This window comes from Euleptes europaea, chromosome 4 (assembly GCF_029931775.1).
Source record: "Euleptes europaea isolate rEulEur1 chromosome 4, rEulEur1.hap1, whole genome shotgun sequence".
NCBI classification, from domain to species: Eukaryota; Metazoa; Chordata; class Lepidosauria; order Squamata; family Sphaerodactylidae; genus Euleptes; species Euleptes europaea.
In genome coordinates, this window is record NC_079315.1 from 67,694,023 (window position 1) to 67,712,492 (window position 18,470).

Here is an 18,470-nt window from a genome sequence, read left to right on the forward strand (position 1 = left end):
CTGAAAGAAGGGGAAGGGGGGAGAAAACCCAAGCCTCTTTTTAAAAAGCCTTTCTTTTGCTCAGAAAGAGCTCCCAGATAGCAGGAAGCACTTGAATCCCTGCCTCTTTACACACTGCTTTGTGATTGGCTGTGAAAGAAGCCAATCTTCTGTGTTTCCCCTGATTGCCATCTGCATTGGAATTTGAGCAGGGCTGAGCTCAGGGGAGAGGGAAAAGTCAGATTAACAGAGGAATAGGAGGACCCGGGTTGGTTTTGCATTGGAAAAGAGTTGAGCTACCAAGGAATGGGATATCTTGCATACTGAAAAGTTAGATCCTGGCTGAAACAGGGAATAAAGGAAGTTACAGCGACCATGCATAAATGACCTCTGTGTAGTTTCCGAGATCTGACAAGACTGGGCTAACCTGGGCCATCCAGGCCAGGGCAAAAGCTTTTATTTCCACCATCAAGTTGCAGCTGACGTATGACAACCCTGTACGGTTCTCAAGGCAAGAGACTTTCAGAGATGGTTTGCCATTTCCTGCCTTTGCGTAGCACTGCTGGTCTTCTTTGGGGGTCTCCAATCCAAATAGTGGCTTAGCTTCCAACATCTGATCCCTATATGATGAGGTAAATGTCATATGAATAGAAAAAAGTAACATTTAAAACAAGGAGAAACTTATTTATTTTTCCATTTACAGTATTTAAAGAATATTAGTAATAGATAAATAGGTATTACTCCTCAGATTGATCTTTAGTTATAATTTATAAAATGCTATCTGAAGTTTCCCAAAATATGTCAAGGACATTACATTGCTATGGCTTGCTTAATGATAGTAACATTTCCTCCATGTACATTTCCTTCTTAATGGCCGTTACATGTCGAAATGTACCTGCTTACTTAGAGATGTTCTTCCTTATGCTGAGCCTCTTTACAGCTATGTGTGGGTGTGCGCATCACAGACTGAAGTGCTCCCCTGATAGCTACTCTTCAAAGCAGCATGTATTCCAGTAGCATGAATTATAAACACTCTCAGGATAAGAAAGCAATGCTCTGTAACTCAGATAACAGTGAAATCTATAGAAGTGCTTATTCCTATCACTGAAAGCACTGGGGGGGGGGGAGCAGAGTATGATCAATGTGATATGGGGCATTAATACACAGCTGCCAGTTATTTGCACAGATCCAGAATGATTAGAAAGCGAATGAAATCTAGCAGTTGTTTTCTTTTCAACACCAGAAATAACAGATCTTCTTTTATCCACTCTCATATCAAACATGATCTACAAACTATTCCTTTTATACTGTACCTACCTGAGTGGAGATTCAAGTGCAAATCTGAGTGGTTTAGAAAAGCCAGTAAGCATCAAAGGCTACAGAGCAAGCTCTGTCAGACATCAAACTATTCAAAATGCTGAAATAATGTAAAAAAAAATTCATTCTTAAAAATGCATGCAATGGTGTGTGTGTGTGTGTTTTACAGCTTATCTGGACAGCCCTTATAAGGAACTGTAGCCTTGCAACAGGCTTGCCATTTTTCCACCAGAGGGTCCCCCTATACCCAGGTCCCATTTCCTGCTGCTGATCCTGCAAGCAGCAGGAAAAAATAATTGGGGGGGGGATTGCTGTGAGGCAACAGCATGCTGTCAGTCTGGGGAAAGCTGGTAGTGATGTCAGTCTACTCTGGGAGTTTCCAGCAATTCCTAGAGAAGTGTGATGTCCCTTCTGGGTATCCCAGAAGTGATGTCACACCGTCACCCAACGGCACCCCCTGGGTCCCCACCCCACCCCACCCCAGACTCCTGCTGGTTGCCAGAAACTGTCTGGCAACTCTACCATATAGGGAACTCAGGGCAATACACAATGTCCCTGAATAGTAGGTTAGGCTGAGTATTGGTGACTTACTCAAGGCAACAAACTTCAGAGCTGAGCCATTAGGCACATAAAAGCACAATATTTTTGATAGCTATTTAATTTACAAGCTCCTTTTTATGCATTGAATTTAAGAGGCATTCTACCTTATAGAAATCCTAAGACAAATTGTTTGTGTTGCAATTGAATAGACTTAAAGAACACAGAAACACATTTTACAACGTGCCTCTATATTTATCTACCCATGGCAATCTGCCAGTAAGGACAAATGACAAATAAAGGCCCACAAATGTTTTTTAAATCAAAGCCAGACTCCTATTCCAAATTTCAGCCAACACATTTTCTATTTTCCCTTTAGACTGCTATATAGACAGCTTTTAAACACTGAGCAAGTTGGAAAGTTCTCCACAAATGCATAAGTGAAAAATAAAGTTTCATTCTGCATCAACATCTCCATGTTATATTTTATTTTAAAGTGACACCAAAATTGGTTCTTGTAGGTTATCCGGGCTGTGTAACCATGGTCTTGGTATTTACCAAATACTTGGTATTTACCAAGACCACGGTTACACAGCCCAGATAACCTACAAGAACCAATGAACTCTGACCGTGAAAGCCTTCGACAATATTTTGACACCAAAATGTTTGAAATTCCTCCACTTGAAGTTTATTTTTCAGCTGATGAAGTAAAACTTGCTGCTTATTCAGCCTAGAATTAGACAGAATGGATGATCAGTGCCCTGGGAGAGCTTCCGTTGCATCATTTTACCATTTGTTCATGTATTGAGCAGTTTGCTTTCATGGAGTTATTATGCAACAGTGTCTTCAATAAACCGCTTATTTGTATCAGTAACACTTTGGAGTATGTGTCTTCCTACTGGAAGTCACATTACCCACTAGGGTGATATGAACCTGTAGTACCGTAGCAGAGACCTCCTGCATAAAGGAACCAAATTAACAGAGATGAAACCCATAGAAGCTAGCAGAGTTCACCGTAAATATATCCGATCCTTTAAACCAAACCACAGATGTGGCTCTTCAAATTCCTCCCAAAGCATTTCATTCTGTGCATGAAACAGATTGCTGAACGTGTCACAGGATTTTATTTATAAAAGGTTAGACAGCAAAAATCAATGTAGCAGCATGGAGAAAAGTCTTACATTGTGTCTATTAGACTGATTGACAGTGTTTTGTTTTGTTACATGTCACTGTGTTCAGCAATGGTTTGTTTTCGCTATATTAGCCAAGAATAACAGGAAGTAACAGGTTAATGATTTTAGTAGGACTCAGGGCCAGATCTTGGGGGTGTCTGTGGAGGCAAACACCCCAGGCGCACGGAGGGGGCACCAGAATGTGTATAGAGAAGAGGAGCACCGCTGCCCTGCTGCGGCCCAGACAGCTGCCCGCTCGTGGCCAGACTGGTGTGCATGCCACCACCCAGCATGTAGCTGTTCTTCCATCGTCATCACCCACGCTGCACCTACAGCAGCTGCGCACAAAGCCAGGCAGTGGGCAAGCAGTGACAGTGTTGCAGCAACTGACCCTGGGGCCACCAGTGCTTGGCTCCAGCGCATACATGCACATGGCACACAACCCCCTTCCCACAGCCCTGGTGTACCTTCCCCCAGTTCCATGCTGGATAGGACTTTAATAGGACAACTTACACATTTGATCAAGCCCTCTGTGAGATTTTACAAAATAAAACGAGAAAATAAATGAAAAGAAGTAAAAAACCAGCACTCAGTACAAAGAAGTCAACTAGAAATCATGGCCCGTAATCTGGAACTATCAACAGATAGTCAATAGGTCTATATTACCAGTATGAAACTCAAGTTTGTGATCAGGGATTGTGCCTAATCAGTGAATCAAAGCAGCAAGTCTAAATGAACAAGAGGAGAAGATACCCAGAGTAGGAAGGTAGGGACTGGAGAATCTGATTTGATGCCTTCTAGAGTTGCTCAGACATTGAGCCAGAATGAAAATAGAGTGAAACAGGGGCAACAAGAGATGATTGGTGAAGATGAGTTGCCTAACTGACCTCAATCAATGGTTGCACACAGGACATGTCTTGTATAACAAAGATTGTTTTTACCTGCTATTGGACAAAGGGGATTAGTGGCCACAGTTTTTTTCATAAGACACTGTATTCTGCTATTCTCACATTTCTGCTTCAAAGGTGTGACAAAGTATATCAGAAATGTGACAAAATATCTGATTATGTCTGCCAATAAATTACCACATACACCTACCCTTTTTTACCCAAAATATATAGGAAGTAGCTACAAGAGATATGGTCATGACAAGCTGTAGTAAATGAAAGAAGCACAGTGTTTGCTACAGAGGCAAAGTATTTTACAGGAAAAGACTCTAAAATGCACTGTGATTTCACCGTGGCTGACTAAGCTTGATTATAACAATAGGACAATGAAAATAACATAATTTATTGCTTACAAAACAGAAGTTGTGCCAGTGTCCTATAAGGTTAAAATGATGTCAGCAACTTCACTGGATGTAAACAGAGCCATTGATTAAATGCCTATTTTTTTTACTCTTGAAATTGCCCAATTAATGACAGTTGAATTAATGGATGCATTAATGGATGAATTATTTGAAAGCATATATGCCACTGCATTAATTCAAGATTAGCTGTGCTAAATATTAAAAAAGGTTTACATTCTCCACAATTATAAAGCCAAATCAGTAATATTTCATAGAACATGTCCTCCCAGAGATTGTTGGAAAGTTAATCAGAAGGACATATTGTTCAGGCTGACCCTGCTTTGGTGCAGTAACATAACCAAACATAGGACTGGGCAGGTTCAGGTCACTCCCCGGTAACTCATACAAATGAAGCAAACAAGCTTTATTGAAGTAATTCAATAAAACTTTTTAAAAGAATGGCATATAGTCCAGTGGAGTCATAATGCACATAAAATAACAAAAACTAACTGGATGTCCTACTTAGTTATTCCCAACAGCAGCTATACTGGTTCTTATGGCTGAAGCATACAAAAAATATCTTCAGGCAGCAGGGCAGGTAGGTGGAGGAAAGGGGATAAGACAGGGAATATTCTCTCTACCACAGTCTTTATTATATAGACATTGCTGGTGATAATCTCCTGACCTTCCCAACCAATCATGGTAATTTCTAGGGTAAGAATGAGTTCTCCCTCACATACCAAATTCACAACTGAACAGTGTGAACTAATTAACAGGCTCTGGAGATTACCTTGACCAGTAACATTCAGGCTGAGAGAGGTTGGCTGACATTTGCAAATCAGAGTGCCAGAAGATGAGAGTTTCAGCTGGAATTTTCTTCTAAAATGGCTTCTCTCTTGGCACATATTAAAAATTAAGGGGTGCATTCTTTAACTATAAATCCTCTAGAAGCAACCAGAAAAAATATTATTCAAACTGTTCAGAAAAAAAAGTATCAAAGATGATTCCCAGAATGTAAACTATAATCAGAGACTGCATGAACAGACACAAATATCACTCAAAGGTTTTTTTCCCATTGGGGGGCAAACTGCTTCAATGATTGATCAAGATATATAGACTATTATTTTACAAGAGTGATGTAGAGTTACATATCACATAACAAAAAAGGTAGATGCCTTCCTCTAATTTAGAAGAGCAAGATTCGAGACCACTAGCACTTTAAAAACCAATAGGATTTCCAGGATATAAGAGTATCTGAGGAAGGGAGGTTTGACTATATATAATTTGTACAATTTCAAGTACATCAGAATAGTGAAATTACATTGCATATAAATAGGGAACTATTTACCACTGCTAGATATGTCAATTTTTTTCAGTTAATAATAATAATAAATTGAATTATTGCCAAATAGCAGGGAATAGTCTAGTCATCACTTGCCTAATTCCGTGGACTGCCAAAAAAACAAATCAATGGGTTATAGATCAAATCAAGCCTGAACTGACCCTAGAAGCTAAAATGACTAAACTGTGGCTACCATATTTTGGTCACATCATGAGACGACAAGAGTCACTGGAAAAGTCAGTCATGCTAGGAAAAGTTGAGGGCAGCAGGAAAAGAGGAAGACCCAACAAGAGATGGATTGACTCAATAAAGGAAGCCACAGCCTTCAATTTGTAAGATCTGAGCAAGGCTGTCAAAGATAGGACATTTTGGAGGACTTTCATTCATAGGGTCGCCATGAGTTGGAAGCAATTTGACGGCACTTAACACACACACACACACAGTCTAGTCATGGCCACATAAGAGATGACAGGAAAAGAGAGCATTTAATTCTTTTTTCTTCCAGATAGATATGCATTAAATCTCATCAAATTTCCATATTAACATAAATTCAGTGTAAGTAAGGACATGAGGCTGTTAAATTGCCCCCTGCAGAAGTTATGTGCCTTAACTAGTATCTCTGTTTCTCCCCTTGAAAGGCCATGAGAAGCAATGCCTGCTGCTTCTGCAATTTTTCTAAAGCCCCAAGCTAAGTAATATAAGAAGCATAAGTATCACTTGCCTAATAAATGGAGTGAAATATTGAATGAGAATATACCAGGCTGTCCAGAGTTGGGTGATTTGCTATCCATAGCTTTGTACAAGTAGAAATGAAATCATCTAGATGATTTTGTATTTTTTATAAATCTCAGAAAGGTACACACATAGTTTCTCTACACATGATTATTCTTTTTTGAAGGCGCCCATGGAAACACACATTTCTGCTGCTGTTATATTGTATTAGTTTGTAATGGCCTATGGACTTATACAATAAACTACTACTAGTACTACTACAGGAGGGAAGGCAGCATGGTACAGCCCGATCTCGTCAGATCTTGGAAGCTAAGCAGGGCCAGCCCTGGTTAGTATTTGGATGGGAGACCACCAAGGAATACCAGGGTTGCTATGCAGAGGAAGGCACTGGCAAACCACCTCTGTTAGTCTCTTGCCATGAAAACCCCATAAGGGGTCGCCATAAGTCAGCATTTTACACACACACTACTACTACTACTACTACACATTTCTGAGGCCAATCCAGCATCCCACTTTTCCCATCATATATTCTTCCTTAAGTTTGTCAACCCAAACTAAAAGGTTTATTTTAAAACTAGATTTAATGTCGAAGGCTTTCACGGTCAGAGTTCATTGGTTCTTGTAGGTTATCTGGGCTGTGTGACCGAGGTCTTGGTATTTTCTTTCCTGACGTTTCGCCAGCAGCTGTGGCAGGCATCTTCAGAGGAGTAACACTGAAGGACAGTGTCTCTGAAGAGACACTGTCCTTCAGTATTACTCCTCTGAAGATGCCTGCCACAGCTGCTGGCGAAACGTCAGGAAAGAAAATACCAAGACCACGGTCACACAGCCCGGATAACCTACAAGAACTAGATTTAATGTTCATTCCCCAATTACCAGCTACTTTAGATGAATGTCTTATGGACATTGAATAGCATTGTTAAACAGGAAGAAACTGAATATAATAATCAGCATGTACGATGTATAAAAATATAGAAAACGCTTCCAAGAGTCAAGACAATGGAATAGACTGGAAACCTCATAAAAGCTCACAATTTCCCCAAATATAGAAACATATGATGCTTCAGACAAGCCTCAAAACTGTGTCATTATATTAAATAATGAAGTGGCTTCTTTATCTAAAACAAAAAGGAATCATCACCTTGCCTGAAACATTAATGAACTCATTGATATTGTCTACATAGACATTGTTTTGTTGGCTTTCTTAAAGTATTCATCATTATGGAGTATTTGTGTTGAGGATTTGCTGCGTAAATAGCACTGAGGAGACAGACTGGCTTTTGCCCCACGAAACATGTTATGGGCATTATGTCTATGTTAGTGACAAATATGCTGCCATTAATATTTTAATATTTAAGATGAGTTTTGCTAATAGATGAAAGTTAATCTATAATAAGTTAATAGAAAGTTAATCTGCAATAAGTTTGTGTGTAATAGGTTTTCATAGTTGCTGTTTTCTTTGTTATTTTAACATGCTGTAAAACACAGCAAACAGAACGTGCTGAGGATTTATCTGAGGATATCTGAGCATATTTATCGGAGGATTTAAGTGAAATAGATTTTTATACCAGCTGCTAAAGCTTCTTCCGTCTTGGAAGACGATTTGAGTTTGATAGTAATGAAACCCAGACTTCATGGAATTTTAAATTACAGCAAAAATATTTTAACTTGGGAAGCAATAAAATTGCAGCTCTTATGTAATTTTGAGCTATTTACATTGCTACTTTTCTAAAGCACCTGATCCATATTATTACTCATCCAGTATTAAAATCTGCATACTCTCATCTAGTCTGAACATTTTATGTTATATTACTTGGACACCTAATGATGTTTATGCATTTCAGTTTCTCAGAGGAGAGTCAGATTGCATACCCAATGTACACATTGATGATGGATGATGAACTATACTACAAGATATGTTATTCTACATGATATGTTATATCAGAAATGAAATTTCAACAGTTTATATTCAGACAGAGAACATACCAGACTTGTGCAAATATGTGTCAGTACAGTCTAATAAACAAATGGGCTAAAGTCCTAGATTTTTTTTATTTTTAGATGTATGGTACACAACATGATATAATAAAAGACAATGGAAAATATGAATAATACATTTTATGACAAAATTTAAATATGATCTATTATAAGGTGGTCTGGTATAACATGCAACAAACTATATTTCCTGATCAACTCAACTAGATTCTGTTGATAGCCTCAATTGATCTTATTAGTCAGCATGTGACAGTGATTGTTATGGCTCCACCGTCTCAAAAGTGCATAGACAATTACTTACTTATACCTGACTTCAATGGGCTTAGAAGAGTGTAACTGCTTAGGATTGTACTGCAAGGTATATGATTAGTACCCCAAGTATTATTTTCACATTACAACTAAAAGATCAAAGAAAAACAATCCAATCTGTTACTTCAGCATCTCATGCTTTTTTTTTTTAAGGCATATGATATAAATTTGCTTTAGGCTGCCAGGAGCAAGTTTTGTTCACAATATGTTTCATAGGACCTGGTTTTTTTTGTTTGTTTGTTATTTTTAAGATGTCTGAAACAATGTAATGTTTCACAGACAGTTCTGCAGAAATCCACATCAAACTTTCTCACCTTTCCCCTTCCACTGCAGCCCAAAATGCCCCCCAAATGCAGCTTTGGGGGGACCTTGAACCTCCAGGAACAGCATTGAGGGTACTCAGAAGACTGAAGTGGTAGAGGGGAGGTAACAAAGTCATATGCCACAAGTGAAAAGTGTTTGATCTGTGCTAATGCTCCAGTGAATCTAAGCCAAAATCAGTATTATGGTCAAGCCCAATGAAATGTGTTGAAATAATTAAGCTTCTTTTGAGTACAATTTTTCTGAATTCAATTTAGGCCACCATTTTCTAATAATTTGTCCTATTTTCTGATTTTAAAGTATTTACTGCTTCAGCATTTTATTTTTCAGTTTTCCTCCTTTGTTAATGTTCCAGAACTTCTCTTTCTTTCTCTCTCATATGAAACCCTCAGCTCAGTTTGTAATTTGGTCTGGTCAGGCAAGGTCAGCCAAAGCAGTAAAAAGTCAATTTATAAAGGCACCTCAATGCTCCTGTTTGCTCTTAAGTGGAATAATGCAGCACGAGTACTGGAAATCATAGTACTAGAAATCTTAATTTGAGGAAATTTGACAAAACAGTAATGGGACAATTTTAAGCATTTCTCCACAATTTCAATGTCTTGAGTTTACTTTGTTAAAGTAGTAATAAGATTTTGAATTTCCTAGCCTTCCTGGCCCAAAGTGCTAGGAGGGCTAGGAAATTCAAAATCTTATTACTAGTGCTAGGAGTGCTAGGAGATACAAAACTCCAGGAAAAGAACATTAATGTAGCTTTGACGGTTTATTTATAATGGAAGTTACTTCTTACAATTCCTTAATAGTCACATAGGGCATTTACCTCAGAGTGGTTGCCATCTGCTATCACATTATACAAGATTCTATGTTAGAGGCTAGATACAGATTGCAGTTAGCCTCCTGATACAAAAACTCAGTATTTACCGTATTTTTCGTTCCATAAGACGTACTTTTTTCCTCCTCAAAAGTGAGGGGAAATGTCTGTGCGTCTTATGGAGCGAATGTGCGCACAGAGCCGGCTGGGCGCGCTGGAATGACGCGCTGGAATGCCTCCCACCTGGGAGGCAGGCGGGGTGCAGAGCCAGCTCACGTCGTTCCAGCGCGATGTGCACGTGCCCAGCCGGCTCTGTGAGGCCCCGCCCACCTCCCAGCTGGCCGTCAGGGCGGGGAACGCCGGCTCGCGCCGTCCCGACGCGCACATGCCCAGCCGGCATTCGCTCCATAAGACAAGTTTTTAGAGGAGGAAAACAAGATTTTTTTCTTGTTTTCCTCCTGTAAAAACTAGGTGCGTCTTATGGAGCGGTGCGTCCTATGGAGCGAAAAATACGGTAATCAGGATAAAACCTCTTAGAGCCAGATAAAAATCCTGCCATGCTGCAATATTTAATATCCCACAGTGAAACGATGTTGGGTGCATCAAGTGGGGATGTACTAAAACAACCGACAGGATTGCCCATGGGGAACAATGGGTGAAGCTGGAATGCCCACACTACATACTGGCAGCCAGAAATGCAAAAAGGACTTGCATCAGTTCCAATGCAATACATTACTGCATATGAAAGTTACAATGAATGCAGAATTGATTTTGAATTATGGTCTCTGGGCACAGATAGATTACTCTGGGAGTGGAATGACAGTGCTCAGAGTGAAATATACTCATTCCAGTCCCAGACCACTTCTGCTCCTTTGAGGAGGTTATTGGGGAATCTGAGGGTGATGCTGCATGCCCTCACATCTGAGCCCACCCCAGTGGCCCCCTTTCCTGCTCAGTTGCTGGCAGGCGGACCAGGGGGTGGCATGGAGCCTCCCTTGGCAGTGTGACCAGGCTGCTGGGAGGCACACCTGCTGGTGAGTGGAGGACCCTTGTCACTTGAAAGACTCTCCTTGTTATGTTCTCATGGCGACGGCAGCCTTTGCATCACTTTGGCTGCAGGCCTGCTAGGGGTCTCCAAGGGAGCAGGATCGCTGGGGGCCTAGCCAACTCTGTCAGCTTCCCAGGACCTAGCAGGACCTAGTCCCTTTAAGGGGGTGGGGAGGTATTCTGCAGATATGGAGCCTCCATTCCTGGCTTCACCCCTAGCAGGACCTAGTCCCTTTAAGGGGGTGGGGAGGTATTCTGCATATATGGAGCCTCCATTCCTGGCTTCACCCCTTCCCACCACTCAGCTGTGATGTGTACAGGGTGAACCCCCCCTTGGCCTCTAATTGGTTCTTCTTGCCCTGTCCACCATGGCCCAACCATTGCAGTGCAACACCTGGATGGGATGCTACGGCACAATTACTGGGGATGCTAACACGGTTGTGGGCTCCAAAACCACAGCAATATGCTCTTTTTCCTGCTGGCTGCTCACTAATGAAGCCCTTCAGGAAGCATACTAGTATTGCCATAGTTACATCAGCAGCCAGCCACAGTACAGCTGCCAGCCCTCAGGATTGCATAGAAAATTGCCAAGTTATAGGGTCACAGGCTCTGAACAGTCTGGATTAAGAAGACCCAGACAAAATAATTGTCTGTGTACCTATATGAAAAATTGATTCTCAAGCCTCTTCTGTGATATAAACTCAGTGAAGGAAAGCTACCCTTATAGTGAATGGGCTAGCAGAAACAGATAGTTTTATACAGTTCTTTGTTTTTCCAGCATATCCTTTAAAGCCTGTTATCAAGATTAACTGTGAAGTTCAGCTACAGTTATGTGCTTAGTAAAATAGATACTGTAAAATCCCATGGAATGTGAAGCTTCCACTAGGATTTTCAGAATGAATGAAAATTCATTGTAAGAGCATAATGCAATCTTATTTAATTTCCCCCCTGTTTTTCCAGCGGTAATGAAAACAAAACAAAAAATAAATGATAGCTCTCATATCTTCACAACTATTACTTTTGTCTTTTGCAAAATACAAGGCTATTTTATTTTAGGTTATGCACTTATAAATCAAATCAGTGTTTTAGAGGCAGTCAGAATCATGGTTGAGATTCAAAACTTGTATCAATCTGTCAAAAACGGATGGTAAAGTAAAATAACTCGTAAGAGAGGAGATGGAAAACTTGGCAGGTGGGGAAATAACTGTCTCACCCACCAGTCTATGCTACCTCAGAAAAAGCATTCACCTTGGCTTCCACTGTTATATTCTCTATCATGAATCCCACACTGAGCTATGACTTTGCAATAACAGAAGAACATAAAGAGTAACATCTGCAAAAAAAGTGAGTGCTTTTACTAGTTTCTGTCTCTCAAAGGATGATTTCCCAACAAAATACCTCTCCTTATGGCATATGCTGAGGATACAAACCACTATTATTACTAATTCTTCAAAAACTCACTTTCTGTGGAAACATTATGAAAATAATTCCAGGATTTTATTTTTCAGCTAACTTGCCTGGCAGCTATCCTGGTTTAAGATGGAATAGAGTATTTTGGTTGAGTCAGGAGCAAAGACTGATTGCCTAGGCAGTTCTATCCTTAGGTTGGACTTGTATGTTTAGAATAAATAAATAAAACTTATATATGATATGCTGAGCAAAGACAAAGTCATCTTCAACAGTTTTCACTATAATCTGACCTACCATTAATGTAGAAAGCCAAATGTGATACAGAAATTTATTGACTACACATGTACATATGGAAATGAAACATCTATTTAATGTATTAATTGATGAACTTATTCACCAGGATGCTTTGGCACACTCTACTCTTAACTGTTGCAGTTAAGCCTGTACATATTTATGTTTATCTTAAATTGGGTCAGAACTAATGGCAAACATTCTAGTTTCAAGATACATTATGTAGTAGTTAGAGTTTCAGGTTAGGATTTGGGAGATCCAGGTTCAAGTCTCCACTCTGTTATGAAAACTCACAGGGTAACTTTGGACCTCTCACACACACTCCGCCTAGGTTACGTCACAGAGTAGTTACAAGGATAAAATGGAAGTTGGGAGAATGATATAAGCCACTTTGGGCATCCATTTTGGAGAAAAATATAAATGAAGTAAATAAATAATAACTATGCTGAAGATAAGGATCAGATAAAAGGTAGGCTGAGGAACAGGTGGAAAGGAGAAAAGGAAGCAGGGAAGATGAGGATATGGTGATGCCAGAGTGAGGGAAAGAAGAAAGAGTATGGGGAAAGGGATATAGGAGAAAATGAGATACCCCCTGCAAGGGATGCAGAAATTTAATCGCAAATACTCTTTAAAACAAAATGGCGTACATGTCTGTCATATGTACTCTTTAAAACAAAGTACTCTTTAAATCAAAATGGCGTACATGTCTGTCATGCTCTTCAAACAGGGACCTTTTCTCAACCCTTTTGTGAAACTTCCATGCCTTTAACAACAGCTGCATGGACAGGTACAGGAGATAATGTTGTATGGGTTGTGTGGGGGCGACAGAATACCTGGGTTTTGTTTTCCCCTCTCACAGAGTCCTGTGAATTCCTTTGAGAGCCAGCATGGTGTAGTGGTTAAGAGCAGTGGTTTGGAGAGGTGGAGTCTGATCTGGAGAACCGGGTTTGGTTCCCCACTCCTCCACATGAGCGGCGGAGGCTAATCTGGTGAACTGGATTTGTTTCCCCACTCCTACACATGAAGCCAGCTGGGTGGCCTTGGGTGAGTCAAACTCTCTCAGCCCCACCTACCTCACAGGGTGTCTTTTGTGGGGAGGGGAAGGGAAGGTGATTGTTTGATTCTCCCTTAAGTGGAAGAGAAAGTCACCATATAAAAACCAACTCTTCTTTTTCTCTTCTGCAGCACTGTGAAACTGACCAAATAAGCAGCCACATTCATAATTTGTGATTATTTCAGCATTCTCACTAGCTGCAAACATTAAAAAGCTGCTTATCAGACTGAGGTCTGAAATTGACCAACATTTACTGTGAAACTGACCAAATAAGCAGCCTCAAAGAATTCCAGCTTTGAGGGGAAGGGTTGGATGAGGGGGAAAGACAAGTGTGAGGGAGAAGTAAGAATGGGCATGGGCTGCAAACCCCGAATTGGCAAGTATGCAGAGGACTAGCTTTTGATTTGTGATCGAGGCAGACATTAAACTTGGGGTAAAACAGCATCCACAAAATGCAGGGGAAATACAAGAGGAGAGTGAGGTGACTTCTAAAAGTCAGAAAATACATGCATAATGAAAATTAAGCCCTGAAGTACTCGAGACTTGATGGCAACGGAAACAACCCATGCATGAAAGGCCTATAACTTCTCCAAGGATAAAGCAGATATTTAGTTTTGTGCTACATGACCACATTTGGGACTGTAACATCACAAATGGATTTCACTTTCAGAGCACACCATGACAGTATTACAACAACATTCTAATGCTAGCGGGAGGCTGGAATTTTGAAATCTTTGCAAAAATTGGCTGGATGTTTTTTCTCTTCCGCTAGGCACTATGCTTAGCTGATCATTTCATGGTATCTAATGACAGACATATCTAATATCACAACTATTATAATTTAGATTTATGTAATGCATACCCAAAGTGGATTACAAACTAGTGACACAAAATGAATAACAATGCAAATTAAATATAACATGTCACAATGCATATTGAAGGACCCTGTCAAAATTACTTGATTAATTTTAGTTGATTTCACCTGTGGGTCTGGAAAAGGTACTTAGAAAATTCCATACTATAGCATTCCATACCTAGACCATTGCTATCCCTGCCTCATTGTAGCCAAGTGTGAACACTTTGCTATCTTGGTTAGTTGTGCATCATTTAATTGTGAGTCATTTAGTTGTGACTACTTCATCCCAGTCTACTTTTTCTGAGCAAGTGTTTGGAAACATTGGTAGTTTGAATCATAGTTCAGTTCTAATTTGGAGGCTGAGGCAGCCTGGTTCATGCAAGTAAATAATCTTTCCCAGATAAATGACAGCGGGAATATGACCCAGCTAACTGTCTTGAATTTTCAGCAGTGTTTGGTTCCATCATTCTTGGTATATGATATTTTGGAGGACTGGTCTGGAGTGCAATTATTTGTTGATTCTGGCTCTACTTGGGGATAGTTTGGGTTATTGTAATATGCTCTATGAGGGGTAGTCAAAAAAAGCTGTCCAGAAATTTCATTTGATCCTAAATGCTCTTGCTGTCTTATGATTAATATGTACAAGAAGGAGCACATTTACTTCCTGCTGTTTTTCAGTGCAATTCAAAGTGATTTATTTTATCTTTAAAGGCCTAAACAGACTGTAACCAGAGTGCCTTAGAGATCATCTGCTCTCATGCACACCAGGCACTGGTGAAATTTATCAGACTGTGTTAGACATCTTATCTAGGCCTGTTACACCTTTGGGGAAGGAGCTTTAACAGCCTGCCAGTCATCCAAAGAGTTGAGACGATTTAAAATAACTGCAATACAGGACACTGTTAATGTTTTAAATTCCTTACAATTTCACTCGGAGGATGGCTTTTCTGCAGCTTTCTAGCCCTACTTGGTCATATAATAATTCCACTGGGTTTCAAATTTCTTGTTAGAGAAATTGTCTCTATCCTTGGGAGCTGTTCTGGATCCTACATTAAATTACTCTGACTGACTGTAAACTGCATCTCTTATTCTGAAGAGAACTGTAGATCAACTTATTTTTTCTTACGAATGTCCATCCTAGCAAAACAGAAGCAGTAACATATCACTTTTCTATGGTTGTGTATTATTGACTCCCTTACTCAGGGCATATTTATCAGATTAACCATAGAAGTAAAATTGCAGCTTTCATTTAAAGTTCAAGTTTCATTTTCCAAGAAATTTTAGAATGCTTTTGTATCATAAGCAATGATCACTAGGGTCATGCAAAAAGAAGTTGTTGTTTTTTTGGTAAACTTTGGATTTATTTGGCCCATTTTTTTTTTGTAAATTGATTACCCATACCGGTAAATACTGTAAGAGTATTTCGCTTATTTCTGGGTTTACAAAAAAAAATTGGGCCCGTTATAGTCTATTGGATATTTTTCAAAGCTCCTGTGGGGGTGTTTTTGGAGGTAGAGTCACCAAAGTTGCAGCATGGCTGCAAGGGACTCTCTTTAGATCAGTAGTTCCCAACCTTTTTCGAGTCACGACCCCCTTTTACAATTGCCAAGTAACCTGCAACCCCTGCCACATTTGCATAAAGCCATAAAATGACATTTTCAATAGGATAAAGAAAACACATTAAAATAGATTTTTCAGAATATAATTCCAACGTAATATTTAATTAACTAATTTCATTAATTAATTAATTAATATTTAATGCGATGGTTGTGCTTGCATCTGGGTAACCAGCTTCAAAATTCGTGGCTGAGTGTTTTGTCTCTAAGTGACGTCTGAGTTTTGAAGGTTTCATAGATTCAGCACTGAGAACAACATTGCACAAAACGCATTGTGGCTTCTTTATGCCATTGCTGATCAAGGTGGTAAAGCCAAATTTTAGATAGTCTTCTGAATATTTACGTTTTTTCTCAAACTTTTCTCAAACTTTTCAAACTTTTGCCCAAAAGAAAGGCACACCGGAAGGCCATAATAGCGACCACGCTGCAGTCGCCTTTTAGTCTCCCTCCCCATTATCGCCTGTTTTGTTTTCTTCAGCCTCCTGGCCTTGTTGTTTCTCCCCCCCCCCTCCGGGAAGGGGAGGCAAAGCAAGGTCGCTGCCGCAGGAGATCCTAAGAACATAAGAAAAGGCCCGGCTGGATCAGACCAAGGTCCATCGAGTCCAGCCATCTGTTCACACAGGGGCCAAACCAGGTGCCTCTAGGAAGCCCCCCAAACAAGACTCTATCCTCCCAGGAGCCGGGGAAGGAAAGCAGGAGGAGGAGGAGGAGGAAGAAGGGGGGGAGAAGACAAGTCGTCTCCCATCCCCGCCTCCTCCCTCCTGCGATCCCAGCGGCAGGAAGGGAAGGGGCAGACTGGGGAAGGAAGAGGAGGGCGGGGAAGGAACTGCCTGCTTGGCTGTGTGGAAGAGGAGGAGGAGGGGCCGCTGCCGCCAGGCTGCCGAGGCTGAGCTAAGCGGCGGTGGAGGCGCTGGGGCCTTGGACCCGGGGAAGGAGAGGCAGCGGCTGAGGAGGAGGAGGGGAGCCGGGACGCAAGCGGGAGGCCGCCCCCCGCCCTCAGGAGGTCGCGCCCAGCTGCTGGAAGGCTGGCAGGAAGGAAAAAGCGACCAGCAACGACCCCCCAGAAAACACTTTGCGACCCCACCCACAGGTTGGGAACTACTGCTTTAGATGGTCACCAAAGTTTGGTGAACTTTGCGATGGAGGTCCAATTTTATGGACCAGCAAAAAGGTTGCCTCCATTTTCCAGGCATTTGGGAGTTGAGCTGTCCACCAGTTTTCAGTTTCAGAAGTTCAGCATTGCTGAGGACTGGTGGAAAGAGCTAATTTGCAGGCTGGTGCCTCAAAGTTTGAGACTCCCTTCCATGCAAATCAGCTTCCAAACTGAGGAAAAAGGCTTAAATGCAAGAAAAATAAGGCAAAATATTTATTTTGGTGGCAAATGGCATTCTGTGAGCAGTCCTTTATTATAGTCATCAAAATCTGATTTCAAGAGGTGGTCACGGTGCGGGGAAACAAAGCCACTACTCTGGGAGGCCTTCTTTTTGAAAGCAGGTTTTCATGGGGGGGTGTTGATATCGGAGCCAGCAGAAGTCTCGACCACGGGGGCTGCTCTAAAGGAGATTGCTCATCTACTAGAGGTGAAGAAGTCTCCTTTGGAAGCCTGGTGGTGTGAGAAGCTGTTGAAGCTGATTCTTTTTAGTTGGAGGGTATATCTCTCCAGAGAAGACTGGGTGAGCCCCATCTTTTAAATAACTCTTATGCTTCATCCAGATTAACCCACTGAAAGGTGATGGTTGATCAGAACAAGTTGGGTCCGATTACATGACCCTTACCTCAAAACCTAACAAAAACTAACAAAACCAATCAAAAGACAGAAGAATGGGAGAAAGCACAGAGCCGTGCATCTGAGCAAAGGCGAATAGCCTTTATAATTTGGCTTTTTCAGGAATCGCCTATCCGGCTTCAGGCAGACTCCCAGGTTTTGGTATTCGGTCTACCCATAACCAGAATATTGCCGAAACAGCTAATTTCGGGTTTATTATTGGTTTGGGCATATCAATATGCTCAACCCTAATGATCTCTATTCTCCATTCATAAGTGAAAATTCATTGTTGATTCTCTTCTGATCTGATCAACAGTAACTAATTTGGTATTGTAACATCTTTTGTCTATCACCCACATGTTGTTGAATTCTGTTTGTTTTCAACATGTATGTGGCCCCCCATACCATATGCTCATATTCTTCATTCACATAAAATTTCACTGTTCCATCCTCTACTTAATCATGACATTTCAAAAGGCAAGCATACTTTTCTACTATAAAGTAACTGGATCAAATAAAAATAAAAAATATGATAAATTCAGTGTAGCTTAGGACACATGTTAACAAGATGTCATATAAAAATGCATAAATAAAAGTGCACTAGCACAAATTTAATGACTGTGTGTGTTTT

The 18,470-nt window shown here is 40.6% G+C and overlaps 1 protein-coding gene across 1 annotated transcript in view; it reads right to left on the minus strand.

Moving 5' to 3' along the window:
• Nucleotides 1–18,470, minus strand: part of PRR16 (proline rich 16) — a 135,423-nt gene that overhangs the window by 12,615 nt on the left and 104,338 nt on the right. The gene's annotated exons all lie outside the window — the stretch shown is intronic.